Source organism: Ornithodoros turicata, chromosome 2 (genome assembly GCF_037126465.1).
Source record: "Ornithodoros turicata isolate Travis chromosome 2, ASM3712646v1, whole genome shotgun sequence".
NCBI classification, from domain to species: Eukaryota; Metazoa; Arthropoda; class Arachnida; order Ixodida; family Argasidae; genus Ornithodoros; species Ornithodoros turicata.
The window spans coordinates 46,292,574-46,317,221 of record NC_088202.1 but is presented as its reverse complement, the minus strand read 5'-3'; the positions used below and the strand labels follow the sequence as shown (position 1 = coordinate 46,317,221).

General features: G+C 42.9%; 1 long non-coding RNA gene across 1 annotated transcript; it reads left to right on the top strand.

The window, feature by feature from the left end:
- Nucleotides 1-15,584: 15,584 nt before the first annotated feature.
- Nucleotides 15,585-17,029, top strand: LOC135385371 (uncharacterized). Its single transcript, XR_010420395.1, has 3 exons — nucleotides 15,585-15,765; nucleotides 16,050-16,082; nucleotides 16,371-17,029. It is a non-coding gene; the product is annotated as an uncharacterized LOC135385371 (long non-coding RNA).
- The last annotated feature ends 7,619 nt before the right edge of the window (nucleotides 17,030-24,648 follow it).

Sequence of the window (24,648 nt, the reverse complement as noted above, 5' to 3'; positions counted from 1 at the left end):
TGTTTATCCGTCTGTATGTGTTTGTGTGTGTTCCAGCCTCAGAACCGTAGAATCGTGAAATCGGAACCTGCCTGTGGTTTTCCTTGTGAGCCTACGTTCTGATTAACACACGGAACAGGTACTGGACAGACTCTCGAAATGCATTTCTGCAAATAAGCTGCATATGAATGTGAAGAAATTGTGTGTTTGTTTGCAAGAAAAAACTATTTTATCTCGAATGAATAACTTGAGTCAGCAGAGGTCCTAATTTTTTTGTAACCAGCATACGGTAATCTCAAAGTGTAACGAAATAAGATTCTAATTTCAGGAACATCCACATTGATTCGCGCACCTTCCTAGACAACGATTTGCCATGCAAAAGATGTATCTAGACATAATACTTCAAGCACTTTGTTTTCACTGGTCTTTGAATACACTGGAACTGAAGAATGCCATTTTCAAGGTCTTAAAAACCATGAAATTTTTGCATTTTGCAACAGGAATTTTTGTATCTTTTTTATTCGCGTGGACATACAGTGTAAATTCTGGTTATCAGATGTCGGAACTGAAGAAAACTAAGAGCAATGAAGTAACTGAAATCAGAAGTGTGAGAAATGAATGGCACCCTCTGTTGTATTTGTTTGCCTTCCTTTCTCTCCTATGATCTTCGCATTCAGAAATCCCCAAGTACGTTTATTAGCCGTCACTCTTTATGCCAAGCACCCACGCCAAGAAGAGGTCTAAAATTTACGGTACCAGCTACTTCACTGTATGGTACCCTTGCACCCATTTTTACAGCTTATAAATATTGTGCTGAAATATGAAATCGCTGTAAAACTTGCATCCTGTACGACATTACATTAAATGTTCTGCTTCCAGTTCTGCAGCGTTGTTTCTTCCTCACGTTCAAGTGAAAAGGCAAAAAGAACGCTCCGGGACTTACTCTCACACAGCCATTATTTCGGTGCCATGTCCTCACACTAAATGGTCACGAGCATACTTTGGAAAACTATAGCGGCACATAGGGAAGCCGACATTGCATTTGCACCGACCTTCTATTTCTAATAATTAAACGAGACCTAATTAGTACATTCTCTTCGGATGTACAACATGTTGTCATCCTTTATAACTGCAAAAATATTATTTCTCTAAGAATAAAAAATCAGTCCATGGACATGCTATATGCACCGCACCTACTAGAAATTAACCAGTGCTTGCTGAAAATATACTGGTATTTGTGTTTTATGTGATGTATGGCCCACATTTTCTTTTTGACCAGCTATGCCAGTGTCAGAGCTCCTATGCCAGACTAGCTAATTTCTCCTCTTTATCCTCTATGTGGTCACATATATGTTACGCTACAAGGAAGCTACCTGATACCACAGTACCAAAGAGGTGAATTTACATAAAGACAATCACATAGCAGAGTGAATAACAACCACCATTATTGACTTAGTTTGCTTGGTCGATGACAACTGAAGGTGGCATATTTCTTTCCTCAGATTTTTTTTTTATTGCTCTGTTCCAGCTAAAAACAGAAGCCATACACTGAGCAGCAGGGCATAATAAAACCCTCCATAAGCATCACTTTGCCTCTTTGGCTTTGGCAAGTGTGACTTTGCCTCCACAAGCATAACTTTGACATAATTGCTTTGTGCCGTGATATAGAGTACTATGACTGTGTTCGCAGTACCATTTAAAACGTTGGCACCTATAGGGCTAGATTGTAGCCCCCTATAGTGTGCAGATATTCTGATGCCTGCAGAGCTGTAAGCTGTTCTTCCGGGTGAAAGAAAGCTTGAAGACTGCATACGTTGTGGCTCACTGCCAAAGAGATACGGTTGGAGAAGAAATTACTGGACATAAAGCACAGTGAGGCATGCTCCACCCAGGCCACAAGGAGGTACACAATTAATTTGAGCCACCTTCTGTTAATGCAGCAAAAACACCTATTTCCACTGAAAGAAAGACTGTTTTTTTTTGTTTTTTTTTCTGTTGTGGTTGAAGGGCACACGAGATCATAATAAATTGTTTCCAAAAGCTCTTACGTCGCATTCTGACATGATCTGAGCCAATATGGTCAGCTGATGCTATAAGACCTACAGAAAACACATGCCAGCAGATTCTGAACATGCTATAGGAGAGGGTATGCCCTTGAAATGATGAGATTTGTTCACTTTCCAGATGACTTCAGGTATGTGAAAACAATCATAAATGTTGACAAAGCTGTTATGAAGCAGCGACTGCAATTAATCTGTAAAACTGGGCAGAACGGTTGAATGCAGAATTTGTTCAAAGTGTGCTATAGCGTCATACAGATGGGATATGAATAAGCTGACGAAACATTTTTCTTGCGTAAGAGCAAATACACCTGTAGGTTCTCAAAATATTTTTGTTTTTGCTTCCTAGATGGCCTCAACTGACGAACAAGCTGCAGCATATTATGGTGACAATTTTTTTAAATTTTTCCTAAAGAAAAATAAACCTCTAGATTTTCAATATGTTGCAGGAGAGGACTAGTTATACAAATAAGGGAAGATTTCTTTTAGACGACCTATATGTGAATATACTATCTGAAAAAAAAGTAATTTTTTGCAAGTGCTTGTTATTCTCAAACACATGGTTAAACAATGAATATAGATCAGCTTGATATTTTTATGTGAAGCTAATCACAAGCAATCAGTTACAAGCATAAATAATCTGGGGCTCCTTCAAGAATGCTAATGTGTCAGAAATTTCTTGTAAACTTGACTCCAAATGTGTTCCTTTCTCGAGTTCTCACCACGTCACCAGATTTATTCTCGTTCTACATACCCTTTGGGATAGCAGAGCCGTGGTTCCCCTCTAACACCAGGCAAGGAAAGCGCACAAATGATGCATATGTAGATGTCAGAAGGAAGCTCGTAAGGGACAACTTCATATTTCGGCACAGTTTAATGTGCCCTCATTGTTCAAGAAAACAAAATGATGAGTTACATTCGATATATGCATCATCTAAAAAATGCACACAATTTTTTTCAGTGATATTTAACAGAGTCAAGCTACATCTCTGGCTGGTTTTGGCTGGAATAGCCCAGGTTGACAGTTACACAAGCTGATGTATGTCAGCACTGAAAATATAAAGGAAAAAAGGCAATTTAAAATGCCTCACTCAATTTACTACTTTTCATAGCTTACACCTTGACAGGTGTTTTTTATCCTAAAATGGTTTCATTGCCAAAATCAACGAGAATGACCGTCATCACATTAACAAGTTTCAACTGTATACCAAGTAATAACAAACATGTGCTTACTTTTTCTGCAATCAAGATGTAAATTACATCGTTGAGTTGCAGGCTTCAGTGAAAAATCACTGCTGAGTGAGTACGGCACTGCTAGTGACGCAACATGTGGTTCCAGTGTCTTTCACCCCACCCCATGTTATTTCATGAGCAGTTGGCATCAGAATCAATCAGCTTGCATGATGCACTTATGAAGGGTAATTTCATGTGTGCCGATAAACATACTGTAGTGCTAATTTACAATGTAGTTTGTGGCTGTGGAGCACACTCATATTCAGTATGCCATGTGAACTAGGGGAGCATTTTCTGGCATAAACATTACATGAGTGAAGACCCCCCAAAAATGTAACCACCGTTTACGTGCATTTGACAACCTGCATTTTTATTGCTGAGAGGCTGTCTTCGTAGCAAGAGGGAAAGGGTGCTGGCAATGTGGCACATGTTCATAAGATGTAGAACCAGAGACACAGAAAAAAATTGACAGCATATCATGATCTCAATCATGTCATTGTGTCCGTGTTTCTGTCTCCTGTTCTGCATTTGTTAATCTTTTTGTGTAGTTGCTGGGTTTTAGCCCAACAGCAGGGGTCAGCAATTAGAGCACATCCAGAACATGCAAGGCCTACATTTCCTCATTCTCCGCATTCCTCATTCAAGTAACGTTGAAGAAGTAACCATGCAAAGAAACAATACAACAGTGAAGCTGGCTTCAGTGCACTACAACATGTAACAATATACAGTATGCCTCAGTGTTTCCCAAACCGTGTCAGGACCCCCATTGAGGCCGCGATAGCCCAAACGGGGCCCAAGAGAAAGCAGATGAAGTGAGGGCAATATGCCACAAAACCGAGGAAACTATCTCTCTACGACTGCATTATATTGAAGTTGTTTTAAAAAATGCAAGTTCAGTTCAGCACACAATCAGTCGGGAAACAAGCTAACTCGCAGCAATGCTTTGAATCAAGTGTGCCGCAGTATTCCTCACTGTATCATGATGAGACCGTGGACCTACATCAGACGCTACTTGCACGCACTAGTATAACATTTATATTTATTTATTTATTTCGAGAACCCCAAGGGTCCGGAGGACATTACATGGGGGGTGGGAACTGGAGCGTAAGATACATTTACAGCAACTTGATAGAAACAAACAAGCAAGCAGAAAAGAACAACACAATTAGCAGTAAGTAAACAGGAAAATAAAGAAACGACGACAGTACAATCTTATATGAAAACAAGTATTAAAGCGTGAAACAAGGAGTTGGTTCACATAAGTACAGATAATTAACAAATATGATAAGGGGGAGGTGAAAAATTTCATAGCAACTGACATACAAGCGTGGTGGTCTTGTGGGTGGAGTGAACGGGAGAGGGTGTTACAAAATAGTGTATGGTAGATAATAGTTGCGAGAGGTGATGGGAGGTTGTTCCATTCGATGGCAGTTGAACAAAAGAATGACCTGGATAATGCATTGGTGTTACAATGAAAGCATGTGACCTTATTAGTGTGGTGGATGCGAGGAAAAATGACACTCGGGCGGGTGATGGGCGGTTGGTGCGGTGGCAAGATGAAAAAGAACCAATGGAAGAGGGCTAACTTGGCAAGACGGCGACGATGTTCGAGTGAGTCGAGATTAAGGTTTGATTTCAACGCGGTTACAAGGGATCGAATTTGTAGTCGTTGGAAATGAAACGGGCAGCCCGATTCTGGATGGCTTCTAGGGCGTCGCAGAGATACTTTTGGGGAGGGTCCCAAATAGGTGATGCATATTCCAGCTTGCTTCGTACAAGAGCCGTGAAGGTTAGGAGCTTAAGATGGAGCCCGCCAACCTGATGGTGCGTCTAACAAAGCCTAGGGAGCGAGAAGCGTTAGTTATTATGTGGTTGATGTGCTCGTTCCAAGTTAGGTTGGAGGAAAGGTGGATTCCAAGATATTTGTAAGAATCTGCTCGGGTTAATGTGATATCACTTAGAGTGTAGGGGAAGGGAGGAAGGCAGGAGACCCGTCTTCGAGAAAACGACAAAATGCGACACTGTGCAATGTTCAGAGGCATTTGACACTCATTGCACCAACGCCGGATTAGTTAAAGGTCGCTTTAAAATTAGTTGGTCAGAAGGAGAGAGGATTTGCCTGTACACTACACAGTTGTCAGCAAAGAGACGAATCGCCGAAGATATGCCTGAAGGAAGGTCATTTATATAGATAAGGAAAAGGAGAGGGCCGAGGACTGAACCCTGAGGGACACCAGAAAGCACAGGTACATCTGGGGATAGGTGGTTGTTGCAAGTAACAAATAACGTACGATTAGTCAGAAATTGAGCTATCCAATGGACGACATACGGGTCGAGGTTAAGCAGACAGAGTTTGTATAGAAGCTTAGAGTGCGGCACCATATCGAAGGCCTTGCGAAAGTCTAAGAAAGCGGCGTCAGTCTGATGATTATTGTCCGCGTGGAGAAAGATGTCGTGAACAAAACTGACTACTTGAGTTTCACATGAAAAGAGGTTTCGAAACCCGTGCTGCAAGTGATAGAAGAAGCATTTTTCTTCAAGGTACTTAACTACGTTGGAGTATGCGTTCGAGAATTTTACATACTATAGATGTGAGTGAAATGGGGCGGTAGTTATTAACGATGTGGCAGCTGCCTGATCTGTGAATAGGGACAATCTTCGCCATCTTCCAGTCCTGCGGTATGGCAGAATCTTGGACTGACTGAGTAAATATGCAACATAGAATCTTGCTGGAAATAGATCTCGTGTTGTATAGAACCTTCGGGTTAATAGAGTCCGGACCAGCACTTGACGACAGCTTAAGTGACTCAGTGATTTTACAAATGCCATGAGTGCTGATATGAATGGGGACCATAGGTGACAAGGCGATTACTGATAATGGAGTTTGGGTGTACCCGTTATCGGTGTTGAAAACGGATGAAAACAAGGAAGCGAAAGCGTTGGCGCAGTCGCTGTCGGCGGGTGTCAGTTAGACTGATGCGGTGGGATTTTGGTGGAAATAAGATTTTCCAAAATTCTTTTGGTTTATTCGTCAAGAGAGACAGGAGGTCGATGGTAAAGAACTTATGTTTCACTTCCTTGATCGAGCGCCTGTATTCCCATTCACAGTAGTGAAATTTAGCCCATGATACATTGTCGCCAAGACTCGTTGCTTTCCTGAATAAGCGCTGTTTCTTGGTTAGCAAGATTTTAAGACTTTTTGTGAACCAAGGATTGTGATCATTAGATTTCACTCTTATCTTTGGAACATTGTAAGGTAGTTTATGTTGTCACGAAAGAGGGACCAGTTATCCTCAATGGAGTGAGGCAAGGTGCCATGAAATGAATTTTCATACAGAGCTTCAAGACCCTCGTTGATGGCTTGGAAGTTAGCTCGAGCATAGTCGTATATGGTTGATTATGAACATTTGGACTACTTGAAGAGATATCTTAGAAAATGGCCTTGTGGTCACTGAGACCATCAGTGACATGCAAAGAAGTGATGTGCTCAGGATGGGAGGTTAAAACCAAGTCAAGGGTTGACTGCGTGGCATGAGTTATTCGGGTAGGATGTGGAACGACATGCGATAGATTAAATGTAAGGCATAAATCCACAAACAGTGATTGCCGTGGAGCAAGTCCCAATTTATTGACCGTATATGTATCAGCGTATATTGAAGGTGTACATTACTGTATATGTATCAGGGCAGATTTCAAGCTTCCTGAGCGCGCACAGACGGTGATCTCAGTTGTCTCGCGACGTAACAGACGGAGAAAGACACCGGCTGTCACACACACAGACATCCCGAAGGCTATGCCCATCTTTGTTGATGCACCCACGAATCCACAGGAAGACTGCCGAAGCTCTCCCACTCGTATTAAGTACCTGTAGCTTGAACTACAAACAGATTAGTGCACACTCCACAAAACGAGAACAGCTGATTGCTGCTTTTATGGGCGCGGCCATGCGAGCGGCCATGCGTGCCGAGAAGGACCGTTCAACAGAGGAGCAATTTTAGGTAAGTTTGACCGTGGCGCCAGTCGTCGGTGCAACAATTTCCAGAGTGAACCGAGTTCGATCAGCTCAGATAACGCTTTTTTCATTCTTTTTCTTTCTAGTAATATTTATCATTCTTTTTGATTCATTTCCAATTCTAATTCCAATTCCAACTCAACCGCTCAGCGCGCTGACACTAGTGCAACGTAGAGTCAATAAATCTTTCGCTTCCCTAAGGAGAAGAGTACTTGAAGTATATTCCTGTTGTGTGATTCCTTTTTTCCCTCTCTACGTTCCAGAAACATACGGTTTCTGAGCCAAGACAATATAGTTGCGAGCTCAGTTGACTTACAGAAGTATCCCATATCCATATCCCGTACCGTGAAGACCACCACCCCAAACGTGGTTGCCACAGTTTCGGTTTTGGCCATTTGCATGTCAAAATTCAGGGATTGATATTTTAATACACGTACGCGTTTCAAAATTTTTAAACGTGGATTTTAACTAGGACAGTCTCTCATATCGGTATCTGGCTTTTGTTCAAGACGTCCTTATTAGAGTTAATTAATGAAATTTTAATTGATTAGTCATCCTTATTAGTCATTATGGTCTCTCTTGGAAAAGATACGCGCCCGTAGAACTCAAGTGTGAAAATGACGTGCTTGTGTGCTTGACGTGCTTGTCCCCCCAAACACACACACACACACAAAATAAACGGGGTGCCACAAACGTATACTCCGTGGTCGTAGCCATTTTAATGGAGATTTTTTAAAAGAAAACAACTAGGACTATGCATAGTCCTAGTTGTTTTCGCACGTTAGTTTCGCACGTACGCGTACGCGAGTGGAGGAAAACCTTATCTGCAAGGTATTTTGGCATTCTAATTTGCATAATTCACTAAGATGTATTTTTTTTTTTGTGTGTGTGAAGCTCTTTTTCTTTCTTCGAGAAACAGAAAGAGCAGAATTGCTGGCAATCGGTTTAGATATGAATGAATCCTTCATCTATATCCTTCAAATTATTATCCCCAGAGGTGACATTTGTTTTTAGTGCACCGTTTCAGATTTTCCATTATTGAGATACTTCGCTCGCACTAACTCGGAAGTCGGCAAGGGGGAGCGAGCCCTAACCTAACCTAACCCAACCTAACCTAACCTGAAGGAGAGCAGTGCTGGACATGGAGTTAAAGATTGAGAAGTACGGCATTTTCAAAGAGGTCCTCGGAGGGAAAATTCGAGGGTGGGGGGTGGGGGGCAGAGCCAGCACTGTGAAAACTCGAGGAGCGGTGGACTGTTCCCCCTGCCCCCACATTCCGATTTATACCGAAACTAAACAGGAGCAGCTTTCCAAGCTAGGGCTCCGGAACGAACCGACAACAGTAAAAAATAATAAAAGAAAAAGAAAAACAAGAAAGAAAAAAAGAGGAAGGAAGGAGAGCCAACTTGCCTCATGTGGTAATGACATTGAGTCACAGTGCACCACATTGGCGAGAAGTGTTTTGTTGCATCCAGAAACCAAGCTCTGGGCCAACATTTCTCAGTATAGACGGGACGAAAACGTCAGTTGTCCATTGATAGGAACACTATTTAAACAATCCATTGATATGTTGGTGAACGAGATCTGCTTTCTACATGACCAGTAACATTCCTTTGCTATCTTTCACTGTGATTTAATTAAACACATCCCTCATGTGACGGCGTTCCCGGCACAGTTTTACCTTGCTAAACCACTTTTCGCGGCGCTTATCAAACATAACATTAGCGGTTCTTCGTAGGCCGAGGCCGAGGAAAGCAAGAGACGCTTCCATGATGTTTACCGTGATGTACGTGATTACCGTCGTGACAAATGGTCGACACAGCAGTTTTGCGGTACGTTTTCCTATCGTGGACATTTTTCGCTACCAGATTGCCTGTCCAAAACAGCTAGGACTGCATCAATGTCACTTCACCAATGAATTCCTTCATAAGTTACACGCGCGTGTTAGCACACCAAGTCGTTACACGTCTGAAAAATACCTGACGAAATCAGCAGAAGAAACATATGCTTTATTAGAGCTTGCAGTGATTATCCTTTTCATGCAGCACATCACGTAACACCATACAGCTCCGTCATTACTCCATTTTCTCTAATAGCCTCGTCCCCAATAGTAGCCGAACTGCCGAACCTCTGAAGCGTTGTTTTATTAGTATTCATACGCGTAGTTTTTTACGCCTCTAACTTAATTAAATTAATGATTAATTGAGAGATACCTGCTGAATACCACACAGAATTGCATAAAGACTCGTTATTCTGGAGTGTGACGTTCTTAAACACTGATTTTCTCACGTAAAACCATGCTTAACACTGGTGTCGCGGTTAGGAATGCTCTATCGGGAACTAGTCTGCCCAGAACCCTACTGGCTCCACACGACACAGGCGGGAAATCCAAAGCATCCACAGCCGGAAGGGGAGCCGAAGCTCCACACAACACAGGCGGGAAAAACTTAGCCTCCACAGCCGGAAGGGGAGTCTACCTCTTTCGCGACTTCCACAGCCGAGGGAAGATACAAGTCCTCACACAAGGCGGGAAGCGGTGCTAGAGAGGCAGAGTGACAATGAGGCCTAGACAGTTTCCAGAGATCCAACCAACGACCCCCGGCAGTGGCCCAGGACGCTGCTTATATAGGTCCAGAGCATGGTCCGGTACCACTGCGGAGCTACACTTTATTCAACTAAATATATACAAAACAAACACTTGGGGAGTGAGTGCGCGCCGGAAGGTGGTTTCGCGTTACAGTTACGAAAGGAGGAGAAAGTCGTTGGCGGGAAAGGCGAAAGTTGAACAAAGAGTTAGGCAATAATATTGGCAAACAGTTATATAGTAAGTCATGATAGTGGAATTGTCTGAATATGTGGTTATTGGAATTGTACTTTTAAAAAGGTGCTCAAAAATACCACACAAGTATAAGTATAAATTTAGTATGGCGCGACACTGGACTGCGTAGACCCATTGTGATTTATTTTGACAGTTTGAATTTGAAAGGATTGGTGGATTTCTTAGCATGGATTTCAAAAGTTTTATTATTAAGAGTGGGTAACAGGGTACACCCGTGTTTCTTACTGCTCTTGGTCTGAGACACTCAGTATAGGTTCATCGAAAGTCAAATTTGAGAGTGCCACAGAATTCCGCATCTCTGCATGCGGAATTCTGTGGCACTCTCAAATACTAATAGAGTAGTAAGATACAGTAGAGTAGTAAGATAAATAGAGATAGAGACAATAGAGTAGTAAGATAAAGTAATAAAATACTTTATTTCTATGTGAACTTTATTTACATGTGCATTCGTGCATGCCTGCCTGCACATAAGCTGTACAAATAATGAAAGCACGTGACAAGGCGCCAAATCCAGATCATTCCAGTTCATACAGATCGTGATCACCATATCACCACGTTATGTAGAAAAAAAAAAAAAACATCAATGTTACTCGCCGTATAATTAGTTGGCATCTTGCATGAAGCCGACGCAACTGTATCCTCACGCTCCTTCGCTTCTTATGAATGGCTACCGGTGTCTTAATATTATTCCTTTCTGTGTCTTCCGGCCTCTGGAACTCATTGGCCAAGTTCTGCCACCGAGGCACAGTGATAAAAACAACAGACATAATCAGGCATCATTGGTCTCTGCCTATGGCACATACGCATACCAGCGTTTGGCCGTACTTCTCGTTTACCTAACATTCTTACCTGTAACGCATAAGACAGTAAATAATTCCAAGACTGCTCAAAGAGAAAACACCCCACACTCTCTGGGAGACGCTGAGACGCACGCAGCAATGAATGGCCGATGCTAAGCGGTATAGCCCTTTATGCCTGAAAGAACATCAAGAACACAGTGAGTGAACCACAAAATAAAAGTAGCACGCAGTGCTAATATGCCTATATTACAAGCTCAGCTAGGATCGATTGCATTTTTTTTTCAGTAGCCAGTGGGCTAAACCGACGTGAAGAACAAATGAGTCTTAAAGGGACTGTCGCATCCGGAACCGTGGTTACGAATCCAATACCAATGTGTTCGGTACACTACCACGAGCTATTTGCCAAATTTTCTCCTTCCAAAACGGACCGGGTGATGAGGAATCGAATTTAAAAGATCCGGTTTCGTTTTGATCCTCGAAAGCGCCAGCGCCAACAACATCGCGTGACGCAAGGTCGAATCCACTGATCTCTATGTATAAAGGCTGGATCGCGTATGGGAGAGGGGCTCGTGGGAGAGAGGCACGCATTCGGGCCGCCATGTTGGTGGGCCCTAAAACGCTGCGTGTGCCCATTGGAAACAATGGGAGGCAACAGAGATTGTGAGTATTTATTGCGCTACAGGCGTTGATCATTGTTTGTCGTCACGCGATTTTGTAAGGTGCCAGTATACTGATGTATCCTAACAGTGTTTCGCAGGTGCCCTGCATTTCGATTCTTAATAACGTTATGTTTTGCATTCCGAAACTAGACCGTCACTGCAGTGCAGCGCTGGGAATTGTACTACAGCACGTTTCCCAGCCAATATTTCAATAAGAAACGATGTGAGGTTAACAACAACCATGTATATAATATCCCGTGCTGCGTTCTGGACAAAAATTGTTCCACAAAGAACGGTCCCAGAAGGGATACCCGCATGGTAGAAAGAAATCGCCCCGTAGAATCACAGCCGTTGTTTCAAACAGGCGTATGCGTTTAATTTGATTGATATCAAGCAAGAAAGGGTCTTTTAGTGAACGACAGTGGTGTCTTCGATGTAATGCCTCGCAAATATGAACACACCGAAGCATCCCAAACAATTACTGCACGCAATTAGATTACGCTTAGGCCAGTTGGTCTAGGTGTTGATGTAAACTTAATAAAGTTATTTAGTAAGTGGTAACACCTCCTTGAGACAGAAAACTTATATCCTTTTGAAGTACAGCACTTCTTTTTTCTTCTTCCTTCATTTTTTCTGATTATTTGCAGGTGAAATTGAATGTCCTTCTCGCGTACTCACATGCTTTTGCTGAATAGAACTGCAGCGTGAACAAAGCTGCGTAAGGATGGGGGCCTGCCATCCACTGCTGACTTTGTCATGCTAGTTATGTGGAGCACGTTGCAAAAAATGCAGCTATGCAGCATGCAGCTGCACATCTGAAACTCCAATCATTATCATCGTCATCTAAAAGGGAATGTGGTAGCACTGCTGTGAAACCAGGCACGATTTCTGAAAACCCTCTATGGCACTTTCCGCAGTTTGCACACTTTTCTTCAGCGTCAGTCTCTCTCATAGGAGTTACTTTGCATTAACAGTGACTCCCATCTTACATTTTCATGTGCGAGGGCTCTCTTGCACTACACATGTACGGTTTCCCAACTGCAACATGACGATTTGGAGCTTGAAACTGGAGCCATGGTGTTCCCTGTGTATGAAATGATACCAACTGAATCTTGTCAAACGTGATGTTTAGTGGAAGATGGCTTTCTTGGTTGTGCATTCTGAGTGACAAAGATTAACACGATATGCTTTTGTAAAGATAAGTGATGTTATGCTCTATGAATAAAGAAAATATACATTTTTCAAGTTCAACAATTATTCTGGCATATACGCATTTCAAGATACAATGAATGCGCAGGGAAATGACAAAACAATACATTTATTGTTTTGTGACCTCCCTGCAATGACAATATATATCACAGAAATGACAACGTACAGGTACACTATGTAAATTTGTTGCACCCAATTTTCATACATGCTGAATTTTAAATTTTTGTTTTGCTGCCTATGTGTTCAGTGTATTACAAATTGCGTAATGCAAACAACACTTTGTTAATTTCAAGCTTTTTGCTCCCATCCAAGATATTCCTGTCCTGAAGGAACCGCCCCTTCGACACCATAAATATTCAGTAGGTTTCACTCTGGCAGGCCCTGCCACTGCAAATTTCCTGAATTGAAACCCTTCAAACTGTGTCATAACCTTAAATACGTCAATATTTTTGCAAGTAGTTTACATGCTGGAGGACACTCCTCCTGCAGCTAAGGCAACTACAGAGAGTTCCAAGAGGCCGAAGGTAAACCTACAGCTGCATGAGTTTGATCAACAGTAGTGCATTCTCAAGAAATAATTTTCTTCTTATAGCATATATGTGCATGCCTAGTAACTGAAACAATGACCACAGTTCCGCAACGAGTTTTAATTCCTGAGGGTGTACACTGTAGAGGTGGGTTAGATCTACAACAGTTAATACAAGGTATTATATACTATGAATCAGTGATGGCCACTAAGTACTTCTACTATAACTACTAACTACTTTGCAATGGAGTAGTTTAACTAGTAGTTCAACTACTTTTCAGGCAGGGTAGTTAAAACTACTTCTTTAACTACTGCAGTGTAGTTTAACTACATCTATAACTACTTAATGTTGTCCATCAACACCAATCCCATTCTATAGCGTTCTAAGACCCCTAAATATGAATCACAAGCAGTGATAAAAGTGAAAACTTAGTACACATGCACGGCACAATTGCTCTGCACCTCCGTTCTCATCAAACAAGTAGCTCAAGGTAAAAATCGGAAGCACAGCCATGCCGTAAAGCTTGCGGCAAAATCGGAAGTAGTTGGCGCCTGCAGTAACCTAACTACTGTAGCCAACTACTCGAAATAGTAGTTGCACACTACATTTCTGCAAGTAGTTGATAACTACTTTTTAACTACAATCAGGTAGCTTAACTACATGTAGTTAACTACTGGCCATCACTGCTATGAATACCTTTAAAAATCTCATGTGACACATATGCTTTTACTTTTTGGAGGTGCTGCGGTGATCGAAGTTTGTGGGCACTGCTCAGGTTTTGCACCCATTTCTTGCGTATGTCGAGGCAGCTGTGAAGGAGAGAACATTTGTTAGGTTGCAACTAGTTAAAAATAAATATGTTGTTTAGTAAAAGCATCGCATAAATGTTTAAAACATCAGTTTAAAACAGGGTTTACAATCTTGATATCTTTTAAAAATTTCAACGTTTAAACGCTGTTGTAAAAGAAATTATAGCTTCATCACTAAGACACAATGCTGGGTGAAGGGGTCTAAGGTGTATATAAAGCTCTTTGAAGTGATGTGTTCCATGATGTGAACATGTAAAGAGAATGTACAAAATTGAGAGAGGCTCACCACAGTGCGTGCACTGGGGTGGTTCCTCCTCGTACAGTAGGAACCCGTGAATGAGGAACATGATACTTATCTGTAAGCTCGATCGCATCACACGATGACACAGGTGATGCTCGATGACACAGACGATCCTCTGGGTAGCCCCCGTGAGGAAACCTGTATTGAGGGACCACACTGCTGCAAATAACACGACAAGATACAAATTATTATTATCGCAACAAGCTGACAACATAGCTCAGACACAGCGGTATCCAAGTCACACCACACCACCGTTACGTAGGATTCTTTGTCACAAATCAAACCAAGGCACGAAACTATACCAATACATGAAAAAAGGTGACAATCGTGGTCTCATTATGACGTAATACTGAACTTATACGCGAAGGCGGTTCAAAGACATGACTGTGCACTTGCTTCCGTAGAGAACACTTGGTACCGTGCTAGCAATGCATGCAGAAAAGCGCTCGAGTGCTCGCACATATTGATGACACCACTATCAGTGTAGTGTAACATGTTCTCTCCAGCATCTTATGCACTCAAACTGTATTTGCCGGCGGGTAAAATGCAAGTGGGTTCGATTGAACCTCGGAAGAGCGATCAAACAACTTGCACCCAGTGCTGGTTTTGGACAAAAAAACACTTCATAATTGTCAAATAAATGTACAGAATGGACGCCTATTTATTCCTTGATAAAGAATGACTCACCTGTAGAAATTTCAGCACAGTATCATTGCCGGTACGGTTGGTACGACCGTAATTGCAAGAAGTTGCCATAATCGCTGCGGCGACTGTTTTGGGTACAGTAAGATGGCGGCCGGTTGCCGCACGATCGCGCTCCCTATCCGCGATCCAGCCTTTTACAATCGAGATCAGTGGTCGAATCTGGCTAATCCGCTGTGAAGGACGCTGTCGTCTGCCGCCAAGTCTGGGGCTGCTTTGTTTTTTTCCGGCACGTCGCCCGTATTCACATGTGACACTTTCTAGTGACTCGGATACTATCGCTACGCTTGCATCCTTCGCGTGGGATGTCGTTTGGAAACCGACGCAGCGTTCCCGACTCCAGGAAAACTTCCTTCGAAAACCTCGATGTTTGATTTCGCACGCCAAGGATACAGCTACAGCCAGACCACAGACGAAGCGAAAGTTGGAAGCAGCTACATCACTATAGCGGGTATCCAGATGAAGCAAGGAGTGTTCATGCTGTCCGTGTATGCTCCTCGCATTTCACCGATAATGTGTACCTGGATGAGAACATCATGGAAGTGCAACTTGGATTGACACAAAAAAGGAACGAATTGAAACTTGACGCCGTTCCGACAGTGTTCCACGAACAAAGCGAGCCAGCAACTTCGACAGTAAGTCACAATGTCTATGTAGTTTCCCAATCGGGTCTGTCGCTCTTGCGCGTGAGTAGCACTTAGCAGCAAAAGACGAAATCGGTACAACGTAAGGTATCCCCTAAACTATGATTAATAACTAGATAAATAAAATCCAATAAACAAGTTCAAGTGATGTCATTCATATGAACGTGATTGACTTTTCTCGTTGTCGGACGCGTTATCATGAAACTTTCACTGTTACTGAACCTGTGACTTTTGTGGAATGTGGTAGACATGATTGGTTTTCATGTGTATTACAGCTGCAGGCAGTTCGACAGGGTCAAGCGCAAGTGGTACGTATATTACTTAAATACATATAATGTGTTTACAATTTTTGGACACAGAACAATTCGCAAACTATGAACCCCGATCACTAAAAGGAAGAACTGACGCTGTTTGTGTGCTGGTGTTAGAAACAGGCACTATACAAACAGTACCTCTGTCCGTAACATAAGCGCCATAACCCACTTCCCAGTTACCTTTTATCTCTCTGTTTGTGAACTGTTTGTGTGCTGTAGGGCGGCGGGTTTTGCGGTTGTCGTAGCCAACTTGAGGTGCACTTTTGACGTCCTGTGTTATAGAAGGACCAGGTGCTGCTGATCAAGTCCCATCCATCCATGAAACGGCATCAAACAATGTACGTGTGTGCACGGCAATTTTGCTGAGAGACCTGGTTTTTACACTAATGCCTTTACGACGCCTCTGACAAATTAGGATCTTCCAGAACAGTGCTTTCTTCATCCAAGTTCAAGAAGTAAAGAGAATGACTTCATGGCTTCTACTGACATCTCACAGCTACATGCCAAGACAAAATAACTTGACAGCAGGAAATGAAAAGAAAAAAAAAGGTCCGTTTCAGGTCCACCCAAATCTTTGTGCAGAGGCTGACAACAACAACGCTATTGTGAGATGATGAATGATGCTGATGCAGCGTTGAGATTAAGCCCTTGTTTCCTTTTTTGCAATGCTATACATTACTGCTGGTTAAATGTAAAATGATGCACCTACCTCCAGACATTAAAGGGGCTACCAGAGATGTAGTGTCAATTCAACAGAAAACCTGCATGTTCTACGAGGCACTGTCACATAAGCATTGGCCAAATTTGCTGTCCTGTGAGCTTTGATAGGATATGCCGTAGATAGTAAGAGGCCTCTTACTGTAAAAGGGAGGTGCATTAATCGAGTAGTGGGGTCTGAGGCATGAGGGCCATTTCAGGATGTACTAACCCTTCTAAAATTTTACACTTGGTTATGCTCAGAGATCGATCCAGATCCCCCTCAACACCCCGAGTTTTTTCCTGTGTACCACTGTTATAATGAAACCGTCCAATGTACTGTCCAATCGTCCCGTTTTCATTGCAATTGAAGTACTTACAAAACTGTTTATTTTATTTTTTATTTTTGTGAGTCCCCGCTTCAGATCCCAAGGGACATTGCCAGTGTGGTGCACGCTGATAACTGTCTGTGCATAGCAAATAATAAATATCTGTGCGTGAAGAGTTGGATGTGGACTTGTGCAATGCAATGGCTCTTGAATGGACAACACTCAGTCAACACAAAGGTTTATTCACATTTGCGTAACTTATTGCCTGCCATTATAATAATTATTATAATACATAGACAAGAGGTAATGCTCTGCCAAGGATCTCTGAAGTTACAGTCTTGAAAGCTGTTTTCAAGACAGTGGTGCTAAAAAATTGGATCAATGTCTGGTATCAAAATTTGTTTTTCTGTATCAAGGCAGAACAATCTTCCGTGGGAATGACAAATTTTGGACATTCCCAGACAGATGTATCACTTACTATGATAATGAGGTGTAACTGTACCATTAGTGAGTTATGAAACGTTACCTGAAATTATTTGACGTGTTATATCCCTCACATGCTATAATACTGCCAACGATAAGAAGCATTAAACTATCATTAAAAGTATAACTGTCACTTATGGCCAGGTAGTTTATTGCTCCTGCCGATTCCTTTGCACTTCTCAGGATTACTGTGGTAACACAGATTCTGTTTCACACTTCTCAATTGGAAACTACGCAAGTCTATTATGGTGTAGGTGTGAACAGGAAATGAGGCACACTAAAGATGATAGTCCTGATAGGACCAGGATGGAAAAACGTTGGCGAATCATGCGGACGACACACCCAGGTATCTGTCGTCTGTTTTTCGGTCCAAGGAATCTCCAAACTCAGCTTGTAAACACACAATAAGCAGTGAACCTGACGTAGCTGTAAAAAGAAAGGACACTTTCCTAAACACGTAGCATAGTTAATTTCCTGACAATCATTCTAATTCTAACCCGGCCCTTGAGTTGCACAGTTGGTTAGAGCCTTCGTAACTTTCATGGGGCATTCGTCGTGTGTGCAAACAACGATGACAACTACGAAAATAAGGATTGCTCGACGTGCCTATCTATCGTGGGCATAGTAGGCGAAGACTGTGATCGTCGCTGCAATACTGCGGTAGATACACCACTAGAAGTTCTGGCCGATGACAGGGAGCCGGGAACAAAGTGTGATGCGTGCGTGTGGTGCGTGCCGTCATTGCACAACTCTACCACTTCACCAGCACTGCAGCATATAGGTACTCATCCAGTTCCTGAGGAACACAGACGCCGCACAAACACTTGGATTGTTTCCTGCGTCGTAGTGTGAATGTCACGGGATTAAGTATTGAGCACTCCGATCATGAACGTACCTAAAGCAGTGGTCCTGAGGCTCGTTCTGTTGCGCTAACGCAGCTGCGGCACGTACATCACCAGCGACTTGCAGAATAAGCGGATCCGTCGAATATGGGCCGTCATCAAACATGTATATTCGTCACGGGAGCTATTCCTAAAGGCATTTGAACAGCACGATTCGCCACTTCCGCGTTCCGAGTCTGCCATCTCCGTATGTGCCTTCGCCTTCGTCTCCCTGACCTTGCTCATGCAAGCTGCAAGCCGCGGAGACTCCTCTGGCTCGCCGCGTTCTTATTGGTCAGATTCCATGTGACGTTGCTAAAGATTCTCAGCAGGGAGTTCCGCTTGACGCCCGCTTCCGTCGTCTGCTGTAGCGCCGCTTACACACGAATTATGCAAAAAGTATTCCGTCGATCGGAACGGGGCTTTCGGAGTCATGGCCAGTGAAGGACGGGGAATCTCATTTCACTGTGGTTTCGGAATCGATCTGTGGTCGATGCGACTGTCCCTTTAAACGCGAGAGCTAGGAAACAAAGGCACCACGACCGTTTACCTGCATTTGGGTCATAGATAGTGGCCCCCGATGGAGAATTCGTTGCCTATAAGGCATATGCACCTAACTCTTCACAAAATTCAAGTTGTACTGGTGCTGTTCGCGTAGAAAATTACCGTATTACTCCGAGCCATTGCAGACGCCGCCATGTTTCTCCAGCGTCTCCAGCGGCGTTTGAAATAATCCGCACAATGGGCTATGGCATCACGTGACTCTCTCTTCTGCGCATTGCGGAAAAAATAAGCCTTCTGCGCAGATTTCTCCTTTGGCGGCGACGCAGTCAGACGACAGACCGGGAGAGAAGAACGAGCTGGAGTGTGAAGAGCGAAAAGGGGTGCTCAAACGGCTCTTTGTGGACACACTGCGGATGGGGTGCGCACGGTGTCCACAGGGTAATATACGTGGGACGTCTGCTGATGTATACTCATTGGAGCATCCCACCTAACGCGTCCAGGAGGCGTTCAATCGATGTTCACTTTAGGCTACGGATGCTCGGACCCTTGTCGGCTGTCCAGGGGTTCTGTGGGGCAACCTCGCACAGGACCGCCCTTTGTTTTTGAGAATCGCCATTCAGCCCCTGTATAGCACGTACTTTTTTGTTCGAGATGCGATCACCTCACAATCTCCAAATCTCGATATACCCGGGATGTTCTCTTTGGGACGTACAAAGGAGATGCAGAATTGGATATCCCCAACAACTAAAATATTTTGAGACAGACTGGACATTCATGTGACATCCATGGAACATAGCTACAGTTGTGACATCTGCGACATAGTTTGGATCACATCACGAATATCCATGGGACGTACATAGGATATCTTGATGTCTTGGACGTCTGCGACACATTTTGGACGTCGCCAGGATATTCGTGGTTTGCTGGGAATGCTACGTACACAGCCGCGTTGTCGCTGCATAAAGGAAGCACAGGACAAACGCACACAAATTCCTTTAAGCAAGCAGAGCAAAGGCTTTAGAAGGAGCACTCAGGAATAATAGAAGAGTCACCACCCATCGCTACGAAAATCAACGGCTAACAAGGGATGACAACAACAAGATACTGGCGGCGGGTAAAATTGTAACAAGAAAGACACTGCTAAACAAGTTCCGACATGCCGGGATGACGTCACAAATCAGCAAAAAAGCACACACACACACGCGCGCACACACAGACAGCAGCTCAGGAATGCACAAGGAGACGTGCTTTACAGCAATTTCTACTCCACGCTCAGATACCAGCATTTCTGCACAAATACCTATAACTGCAAACAATCCAACCCAGCAACGATCTGCGCTCAAAGCTCTTTTGACATTTCTGGACACCATCGAACTTCGACCGTTATTGTGAAGGGTTATTTTATTCCCCACCAGCAATGGGGTTGAGTATCGCCTCTGGCGATGAACCTCCCCACTTTCCATTTCAAAATAAAGCTTTTATTCTTGCAGACAGCTTGCTCCATCAATATATCGAGCAAAGTGAATACTGACACTCAACAACATCTAGCAAGAAACAAACAAATGCAATTCTCATCAACTATGCTTTGCCAAGCGGCTTTCTTCTGCTTGTCCCTGCGTAAAGAAGCACAGGATAACTGTATAGACAAATTCCCTTACGCGATCAGGGCAGCACTTGTCCTCGGGCAGTATAATGCGATATTCGCTGAACTTTTACGAGAGAAAATTGCAAGGCACTGCTAAGCAATTACACACACATAGGACAGCGCATACAACAAACATGCTGTTTGCAGTTATAGGTATTTGTGCAGAAATGCTTGCATCCGAGCGCAGGACAGAAATTCCTAGCGCGCCACCCTCAGTGTAAAAAATAATTATTTTGGATGCGCGTCTGCTTTACAGGACCCAGTATGCTGAAATGGGAAGAGAGAAAAACTTGGAGCGCTTGATTGATCCAAGTAAATTATACTTTTCATAGAAAGTAGAATTTTAAGGCTCCTAAAATTATAGTTGAGCTCCTTAAGAGTAGTACGGACTTTCTGTGTTTTTCTAAACTGCAAAATCATTAATATAGTAGGAATGCAATCATATTATATATTTTTTCCCGTAAAGGCGTTCTGTCTTGTCCTCAGTCGTGCGCGAATCAAACTTTGCCCCTGATGCTTTCGGGCCGTTTTGCTCGCAGGTGTAGGCTCGGATAACGAGTATATGAGCATAGAAAAGGTTCAACGCTATGTATTACATAAGCCTGGACCTGGTGATGATGTTGAGTGTTTCAGGGTCTCAATTATTATTATTTTAAAGAGCAGTGGTAGTTTACTGCTGTTGTGATTCTAATGATTGAAAGTACCATGATAAGCCTTTGGGATGAAAATCGGTAAGATCAGCGTTCATGCACGGTGCTTTTTTGTTGAATTTTACTGTAAGAATGAATATTATTAAGAGTAGGAAAACAGGAATAATTTTGCGATTCAATAAATCATAGGGGTGTTTGTCTGCCTAGCCCCGCTCTGCACCTCCTCAGACAGGATGAGGTGACATCACGCAGTGGCTCTACGTTCCAGGTACCTGTAGCAGTGCAAGGACCGTTATTGGAGAAAACGTGTAGCAATAGGAAAATGGGAGGCTGGCCGATGGTGCGCATTTTCCTGAATCGATTTACAATGAGCATTGTTTTTGAATAAGAGGAGTGTGAGCAATGCTGGGGAGTGTGTTTTCTGCTTTGTTCAAGTGCTTCTCTGCGCTTTTCCCCCCTTGACAAACATGCGATTTTTCCTGTCGTGACAGTGCTCGTTGAGCAATATCCTGACATGCCCAGACCTGTTCTGTCATGCTTTCCTTCTACATGTGGTTCTGTACTTTTTCTTTTCGACAAGGAACATTCTTGTTGAAGCACTGTCATGTCGATAGTGCTGCCCTGAATGAAAGTAGAGCTCAAACGATTCTTAATAATTTTGCGATTCATTTAGTGCAGAGAGTAACCGCAAGGGGGACAGGTGTGCGGATTTATTTAGAGGAACCAAGTATCATTATTCGGTTATCTGCCTGGCCCAGGGATGGGACGGAGATGTCTCGCACAGCTCTTCGTATTTACCCATTGATGGCGTTACTTGTTAAGATATTTTGTTTTTCCTGTATTCGTAAGTCTCACTTAGTAAGACCGTGGAATTTAAATGCTTAATTCCTACAATTTCATGCTTTCATGCATTGTGTTTGGTTTGGTGTGTGGTGAGAGGGCCTCTCAGGCTGAGAGGTCTCCTCAAGTTGACAGGAACTCTCAGAAACTAATGCCCAGATTTGACATCAGAGCATCAATGTTCAATTTCACCGTCTACACTGCACTTGTCGTCGGAGCGGTACAATCATACAGTGCTATGATACACCAGAGATAGATACAGACAAGTACATGTCACAAACCTCCACATACATTGAGTTACTTCGATTGTACAGATACACTCAAGGTATGCACACTGCTAAAAGATTATCTAACAGTTATTTCAAATGTCTTGAAGAATTGTGAATGTCTAATATTTGTTGAAGGATTGCTCGCAAGAAACTACACGAAACGGTAAATAGCAGCAACAGAAACTAGATTTAGCACTTACATGTCTACGGAACCATACAGCCATCATCAACACATACTGTCGTATTCCACAGAGCGTGAACTCACAGGGCACATATTCGCAATGTTCGTACAGCGACGATGAAGAATCTTCTTGAGGAACTCTGCTTCACGGTGATCAAGTTTGTCTTGTTTACGTGTACTTGGAGACTCGCGATGCACCGTCTAGTTTGCCTTGCTTGCGTAAGACGCCAACTATAACTGGCGAGATTGGGTTCTCACTACCTTGGGTTCTCACCACCTGTCGCTTCGTACGAGATTCATCTGTAAGAAATACAATTTCAAAATGTCAGTGTAAGTCAGTCTATAGGCATCGAAATATATAACATACTGTTTGGCACAAAGCGCCATTGGTAACCTAACGTTGTTGGTAATCTCCCTATTGTTGTTGGCATGAGCTGTGGGGAGTTTTTAGGCATTGGTGGTGGTTTGGCATCTAATGGTACGATGATAATGCTAGTGAAACTGCTTACAATGCCAGTATAGAGTCGAGAGAGAACTTTTAGATAGCAAATAGGAGGATAGATAGATAGGAAAAATAGATAAGACCCCAACCAGGTATGTAAAAGTCTCTCGGTAAGAATATATGTCTTTGAACAAATAAGCACAACGCAATTCTTCAACAAAATATCGGCACAGGCTTGTTTGTAGCTGAAGTTGCAGCTGTTGTGTGTGTTTTCTTTGGTGCATTCCTGTTTGCTCCATCCTTATAAACACCACTAATGAAACTGGTGTAAGACATCCTTCTTTATGTGATATTTGGTTCATTTTAACATGTATGATCTTTTTTAACATCTATAACATGGTCTCAATAAACTACAAATCCTGAATGGCTCGGATGCAGTGTAATGGCCAGAGTTCGAGGTAACTCGTTACAATAACTCGTTACTGTATCTAAGTTCCTTTTTTTGGTAACTTGTAACTTAACTCGGTACCTTTGCGCCGTGTTAACTTTCAGAGGAACTCGTTCCTTTTTCAGGTAACTTTGCCAAAGTAACTTAAGTTCCAAGTTACTTTTAAGTCGCTTTTCACTCACGTCCACATATTTTCTTGCTTTCTCTCCGGTTCCTTCATGGCATTTTTTGCCATAAAACGTGATAATCAATCAATGACAGTCTTTTATTCAGGAAGTAAGAACCGCTGCCATTGAAATCCAGCTGAACTATTGTGCGTCCACAGGGAGTAAGATGCAAAGCGTTCGAATAGACCTCTACCAGAGAGACATCATCATGACATTGGTAGACAGACTGAAACCGAAACAAATCTGGAGGAGAGGGCTGGGTTCCACGAACGGGCACTTGTTCGCCGCCTCCCATTGAAAGAAAAGTAGGACCATGGGTCGCGTCCCTTTAAGAGACCATATCGTAATCCCCTCAAGACTGTGGCTTTCGGGCGCGACCTTGTTCACCTCGAGCTTCGAGTGTAGTTCAATTCTACCAAATTTTGGCACTCTCGAACGCTATGACGTCATTTGTTTACAAACAGGGAGAGGTCTATTGTTGGACATAAACGAAAACGATCTAAGCGTGTTGCACTCCTCCGCAGGCAACTCAAGGTCTAACTCAACTGCTCACGCGTACTGCACCTGCGTAATGCTATTTTGTGTCCGAAGTAACTCGTTCTTTTTTTAAGTAGCTCAGTAAGTACGAGTTACATTTCAGGCTGAAGAACTTCGTTATTAACTTCGTTACATTTTGCACACGGTAACTTTACTTGTAACGAGTTCTTTTTGACGGGTAACTTCTCAATCTATGGTAATGGCATTAAAGTGTGGTCGTTTATTTTAGCAATTATAACGTCTGTGATGTCAAGTGCATTAGCAGATAACAAGTAAGGACAAATATATACATTAGGCATGTTCCCATTTTTGGAAATTTCAGCAGATCAAGAGACATTCACAAACTAATGCTGAATCTTTGCTGGCTGAACAGAACAATCAGTTTAGTGCTTAATGATTTGTACAATAATCTTACATGCTGAAATACAGAAACAAAAAGTGGTCAGCAGCGGTAAGCACAGCACCGCCCTGACACGGGGTCATGACAC